Source organism: Octopus sinensis, linkage group LG3, assembly GCF_006345805.1.
Source record: "Octopus sinensis linkage group LG3, ASM634580v1, whole genome shotgun sequence".
Classification (NCBI taxonomy): domain Eukaryota; kingdom Metazoa; phylum Mollusca; class Cephalopoda; order Octopoda; family Octopodidae; genus Octopus; species Octopus sinensis.
In genome coordinates this window covers 79325412-79332911 of record NC_042999.1, presented here as the reverse complement: position 1 = coordinate 79332911, position 7500 = coordinate 79325412, and the positions used below count along the sequence as shown (strand labels likewise).

General features: G+C 35.9%; 1 protein-coding gene and 1 pseudogene across 1 annotated transcript in view; both read left to right on the top strand.

The window, feature by feature from the left end:
• LOC115209430 (AT-rich interactive domain-containing protein 3A-like) overlaps positions 1-7500 on the top strand; it is a 305813-nt gene that overhangs the window by 138527 nt on the left and 159786 nt on the right. The window lies entirely within an intron of this gene.
• On the top strand, positions 5019-5137 carry LOC115210098 (annotated as a pseudogene).

Below are 7500 nucleotides of genomic sequence, written 5' to 3'. Positions count from 1 at the left end.
TATTCACACTCACATACACACACCCACATATATATATGTGTGTATATGTGCAGTTTATATGTATATTTGTATATACATGCGTGTACGTGTATATGTATGCATATATATGTGTGTATATATACATATATGTGTGTATGCGAGTGTGTGGATATATATGCATACACGCATGCATATTTGTGTGTATTTATATTTATTTACATAATGTTTACACACTCGCATATATGTCTATGTATGTACTCATATAGCGAGTTATCGAAATAATTATACATACGCGACTGTGTATGTGCGTATAAAACCGCTAGATGAACACTGACTGTTGACAATATCTGCAAGAGTGGTGGGTGGGGTGGGGTGGGGTCACACTTTGGCTCCCCGATCTACCATCGCAATACACGGGGCACGTAGGCCCCCAAAACCCGACAGACAAGTTTTAACGTGTTTGAAAAGAATATATAACTAATATAGAAATATAATATACTGAAGAAGTAACAAACGAAGCCCGCGACACGGACGATGACACTGCTGATGCTGCTGCAGTTGGTGATGGTGATGATGATGATGATGTGGAGGAGGAGGGGGAGGAGGAGGCGGATGATGAGATGATGATAATTATGATGTGAGATGGTAAGGGTACATACTGGTTGGTGTGGCTATGTATATTAATGACGATAATGATGATGGTGATGATGATGATCATCATCATCGTCGTAATCATCATCATCATCATCCTGGTTAGGTCTTCTGAGATGCTGCGAGACGTCAATAAACACATTCTGAACATATGGGGATTCTGCTATATTCGGGGTTTAATTTCATCGTGATATTAGACACACTTTGTTAACACATTTCTGTTTATATATGTGTGTGTGTGGGGTGGAGTGTAACGATGTGTGTGTGTTTGAGAGAGAGAGAGAGAGAGAGAGAGAGAGAGATTGAGAGGTGAGTAGAGGGAGTCATATAGACAGCCATGCAAACAGAAGATGAGAGAAAGAGAGAAGCCTGGGTGTATATGCGTGTGTCTGGTATCACCTATGTGTGTATGCATGTGTATATAAGATTTTATGTATGTGTGTAGGGGGTGTGAAACAAAAGCCAGACAGCTAGACGAACAGACATTAAGCTACTTCTCATATCTTAATGCAAGGATTATAAATTTTTTATCATCTGCGCTTTAATATATTCTTGGTAATAAACTTAAGTACCAGTGAAATACTGGAGTCGATGTAAGTGACTGTTTCCTCACTCCATCCAGATGTCAGGCCATATATTGATATAAGAAATCAATAGCCTCTTGGCGAAAATATTACACTCATTGGACATAGGAGATATGAGATAAGTCAGCCCCGATCGAGTTCACGTACGATCCACAGAAATTCAGATGTGACACTCTTATCTATTTTTCTACCATGGCGCATTTGTAATGATATATATTTACCGTTTAGTCAAAAAGAGAAGGATCACACTCATGATCATTTGTTTTCTTACTTCATCGGAGATAAAAAGGCGGAAATTATCCTCAAGCTGGTAACCTACCCCGATTGCTTGCAACAGGATGAACTCCGATGTAGGCACCTAAGAACCAGCTGATGGTGCGCCCTTGTTAATTTTTCTATTACTCAAGATTTAATTAGAGAAAGAGACAGCATTTATTTCTGTTCTGTTAGATTTTTGTGGCTATATATTGAATAGCTACTATTTATATAGTATGGTTGAAATGGACAGGTACGCGCTTTCATTAAGATGCGGGAGGTGGGCCTTGTAACTGAATTAGAAATTATATGATAAATATTGGTTCCAAAATTCTAGTACAGGACCAGCAGGTTCGTGATGGTGGGACGGGATAAGTCGATTGCATCGACCACAGTACATATTTTATCGAACAGATATTTATTTTATCGACCCTGAAATGATAAATGGCAAAGTCGGCCTCGGCAGAATTTAAACTCAGTGCGTTAAGACAAGCGATGTGCATTAAGCGTGCTAATGATTCTGGCCAGCTCACCGCCTTAAATTTATGATAAATATAGGATACAAACACTGATTAGAAATATATTTTTTCTATTAAATCTGTTGCAAAGATTCGGGCCAGTGCACAACAAAGAGCCACGGGCACTCCCTTTATTCTTGACTAAAAGATGAAAAAATGAATAAGAGAATACGGTTGGTTGCAAAATAAGTAGGGCACCGTATAAATTAGCTCGGTACTACCAAGTCAACTTCGTTTAAATTCTGCTGAATGTTTAAAATTATTTATTTCTGCTTTAGTACTTTTAGGCTCGGTAAAATATCGAAATTAGTCAAATACTGCATTCGATATAATCTATTCTACCCACTTCCTCCAAATGTGTGACCTTGTTCTTGTGTTTGAACTCGAAGCTGTATTGGGTAGTACATTTCTTCACAATGTGACGGTGGATGTATTATTTATACCCAGTATAGTTCTCCATATGTTTTGTTATTTACTGGCAAATGTCACTGAGTTAATAAAAAAAACTGAATAGTATCGAGTTAAATTCTTTGGGATTATAGTTATGTACCAGTACATTCTGGGTTCACATAACATCAAGTTCAACTTTTTATTCCCTTCCCTTGAAATTTTTATAATTTAAGTCAGCAGTTCTTAACCGGAGTCCATATGGACCTTGTCAGTTCATTTTATTGTTAAAATTTGTGTGCAATAAATTGGTTAAACTTCTACAATACACAAAGAAATTAAAAATGTTTACGACTCCTAATAATATCTTATTATAAAACTATAGTAAGGTTTATATATATATATATATATATATATACTTTGAATTGCTATTGGGGTCCAATACAATAAAATAAGAATCAAAGGCGTTCCAAGGCAAAAGAAATTAGTTGAGAACTACTGATCTAAGTAAATGCTGCCATCAACGATGATCCTTCAAAATTTCTGGATTTAAGTGAATATAAAACATTATTTCGGCTCAGAAACGATAACGTAAAGTAGCGGGCATATGTGATTATGTGGTGTTCATGCTTAATTTGAGGACACGTTATTCATATAAGAGAACAGAAATGAAGATATACAAATGGTGATTGAAAACGAGGTCAAGGCCTGAACTTGCTGGATGCTTATCTTTTCTACTCTGAGATAAACTCCTAACGGTGTTTGAAAATTTCCCTCTCTAAAGTAGATGATCACTTGAAGAACATCGCTTAGGGCTATAAAATAAGGAGGGATCCACTTGTAGTCCTTTCTTGTCTATCGGTGAATTTTAAGGAGGAATTTAATATTATATAGGAGAGTGTGCATATGCGAATGAGTGTGTGAGTGTATTTATGTAAGTGTGTATGTGTATGTGTAAGTGTGTTTGTATATGTGTAAGTGTGCGTGTATATGTGTAAGTGTGTGTGTATATGCCTAAACACGTGAGTGTGAACAAAAAGAAAAGAGACTCAACACTGAAATTAATGTCATATTTCTTGATACTTTTAAGGCGACGAGTTGGTAGAATCGTTACCCCGCCGGAGAAAGTGCTTAGCAGCATTTCGTCTGTCTTTACGTTCTGAGTTCAAATTCCACCGAGGTCGACTTTGCTTTCCATCCTTTCGCGATCAATGAAATAAGTACCAGATGAGCACTGGGGTCGAAGTAATCGACTAGAGTCCCTTCTCTCAAATTTTAGGCCTATAGTAGAAAGGACATTTCTTGATATTTTGATCCTAGCCGAAACTTTGCAAATTTACATCAAAACAACATTTCGTACCCACCTTCTATAATTCCCTGGCATTGGTATACATTGTTCGTCATTAAAAGGAATTATTCCATCAGATTTCGAACATTGGTTTTATATTCGATAGGTGACAGAGTAAATGTATTGCGGTCACTATGCATTCTCGGTTCGATTCTCGTCAAAATCACCCTTGTGTTTCCTCCTCCTCACGCTAACGAGAAATATATCACCAATCAAGTGATGTAATCGATGAGTCGATAACCCGCATTTCTAAAATTTAGTTTTGTCGGATAAAATATTTTGCGATATTTACATTCAGGGTTCAATTACTGCTAAGTTCAACTTTACCATTCATCCTCCAGCGTCAATAAATTACAATACCAGTCAAGCACTCGGATTGATGGTATCAACTAATCCCTATCCCTCAAAACTGTTCCTAAGTTAGAAACAACAAACCGGTGTTGGAGAGGGAAATACTCTCCTCCTCCGAATTTGTCAAAACATAAGGGAGTGTAATAGAAATAGTTAGACATTTTGAATGGAGCTGTTTAAAACATACGCCTAGAGGATGGGAAATAATATTAGAGTGAGGCGTTGTGGCTTTGGTAGTCAGGGTGAGCCTAGATTTAGGAAATTCCTTGATTAGCCCAGTTGGAGGCTCTCCGGAATTAGGATGACTGTACATTCGTGTATTTTGTATACTATGAATTCCTTTCTTTTTTTCTCCCGTTCTCGTTTATCTTTTACTTATTCTTTTTTGTAAATATCCCGTTGTAAACTGTCATTGCAACATCACCTTCATCGGACAGCCTAGCAGCTTATAAAAAAAAAACTGTCATCACCATTATCATCATGATCATCATTTTTATTGTTGTCGTTGTTATTACTTAAGGGATTGGATTGATGAAACAACAAAATATCAGAGCTAATGTCACGTGTCATTTATTTACGTCTCTTTACGTTCTATGTTCATATCTGGACGGATTTGACTCATTGTACGGGGGTCAATTGATCTGACGTTCTCTCTTCCCACTCAAAATATTAGAGATCATGCATAAATAAGAACTAAATAAGGAAACAGAGTTAAGGGAAATAAGCCAAGTAAGGCAATCGCATGAATTTAAGTTCAGAAGTGTTGTAGTGGATGATATATACTAAAATAGAATTGTCTAATTGAAATTTACCTCCTTTTTTTTTTTTGGTGGGGGAAGGAGAAAGGAAGCAAAATCTTATAATTAATTGTTAACAATTGTCAAAGAAAAAAAAAAAGATAAATTCGAGAAATTAGGAAATAATTTCACAAAATCAGTTTATAAGGCTTACGGCCATATCACGTTGAAAGCACCGATTCTTGTCCGATCACCGAAGTTAAGCAACGTCGAGCCTAGTTAGTACTTAGATGGGTGACCACTGAGGAAACCTTGGTACTTTACAGTCTCACACTGTAATGGCGATGCCCCAGCTTGGCCACAGCTCATGAGCTGAAACTAGATCAAATCAAACCATACTGATAAGGAAATCTATGTTTTATTCGCAGGAAAGTGAATAACTATAAACATGCTTTGGATTTATTGTACTTCATCAAGCTAGCATAGTCTACTCTTTCCTGATTTGAATAACTGGCAGACATTTTCTACATATAGGAAATGAGTATACGAAGAATCTTGTGTTCTAACAATTTGGATAATTCAACACATAAAAAGAGATAATGTTGGTATTCCTAGCAGACTGGTATAATGCCTTGCTCTATCTAGCCCAGTCACCTTGGAGGTGAGTAAAGTCTTGCCTTTGATATATAATCGATGCTAAGCAGCCAACTAGGAGAGTCGAGAGAATGTTGGATAGATTGCTTTCTTTTAGCCGTCATGGCTCCCTACGTTCAGAGCATAATTCTTGTCAACGTCAGCTTTACCATTCACCCTTTTGGGGGTAGACAAATAAAGTACCAATCTGATGTGGGTCAAATCTTCCCTTTGCTCATTTTTTTTTTACTACTCCCTCCCTCTCTACAAGGAACCAGCTTTGGTCTGATCTAGAATGAGTTAGGTTTCTCGAGGGTTAAAGGTACACAAGCCACTCCGTGTTTTAAGACTCCATCAACATGTTGAGGACACAAGACAAGGTAAAGAAATCAATGGTACCTCATTCGAACTTTTTTGGTTCAGTGCCTTTGTAAGAAAGCCATATATTTAACATTCTTCTCATTCTTTTGTTTGTGTGTGTGAAAGTGCATTTAAATTTATTTTTGCTGTAACTTCTCATTCGTCTTTCGTTTATGCATTTTATGATATTTTTAATAAGAGACAAGTTCCTCAGCCATATATTTATACATAACTTTTTTTCCTTTTATGCTATTCTATCATTTCACCACTCCTTTCTTCATCCTTCCTTTCTATCTGCGTATATTCATGCAAACTTACGTATATACGCGAATACATGAATTTATGCATATTAGTAAAAGCATTACACCTCTCTCTCTCCTCTCTCTCTCTCTCTCTCTCTCTCTCTCTCTCACTTTTTCTGTCTTTGTGTGTGTGTGTATATATATATATAAAATACAAAAAGGGACAACAAAACATCCTGATAAACGATATACATATATACAATTAATCCCCACAAACGAAAAAAAAGAAAAAGCAATAACTGTAGACGTGATACGTGCAAAGTATTAAAAGACGCTCTCTTTCTCTCTCTCTCTCTCTCTTCTCTCTCTCTCTCTCACTCTCACTCTCTCTCTCTCCTCTCTCTCTCTCTCTATATATATATATAATATATATATATATATATTATATATATAGATATATATATAGATAGATATATATACATATATATATATATATATATATATATATATATTATATATATAATATATATAAGCGGTGTCCATCATGGCCTCAACCGCTGGATAAAACCAGTTAAAACGATAAAAGACACCACACAAACATACACTCACTTTGATTAGCGTCATATATACATACATATCTACGCATATATGCGCATATGCATACACACAGGCACGCGCACACAAAGACACACACATATATATTAGTTAAGCTGATATGTATGTAGTCAGCCGTCCCTTAGCCTGACTACATAATTGTACGTACGTTATGCATTTTGCTCATTCTCTCTTTTCTCTCTCTGTCTATCTATCTGTCTGTCCCTGTTTCTCTTTCACTTTCTCTCTTTCTCTCTCTTCCTCTCTCTCATCGGTCTTTTGCAGTCGTACGAGTGCGCGTACGCACACACTCACACACACACACACATACGTGCACAGAGAAAAACTCTCCCTCCTGTATACTCTAACTTTCTCACCTGTCTCATTCAGTTTCTTTCTTCTCCATACCTATACACGTATATAACATATAATACATATAATAAATATTTTATGATATAACATATATATATATAAATATATATATACATTTGCATATATACATATACATATATATATACATATATATATATATATATATATATATATATATACATATATATATATATATATATATATATATATATATATATATATATATATATATATATAATATATATACTATGTGTGTAAAAAGTAAAATATATACAAATGGGACAAGAACGGGAACACCTAGGAGACGACACAAGAACCACAGGACGGGACATTCGAAGCCCTCAGTCATCAGTCAAGAACCAGATCATCTTCGCAATTTCGGTGGTTCTTGTGTCGTCTCCTAGGTGTTTCACGTTCTTGTCCCAGTTTGTATATATTTTTTACTTTTTACATATATAATGGCGGCTTCTGTATCCATACCTCTATCCT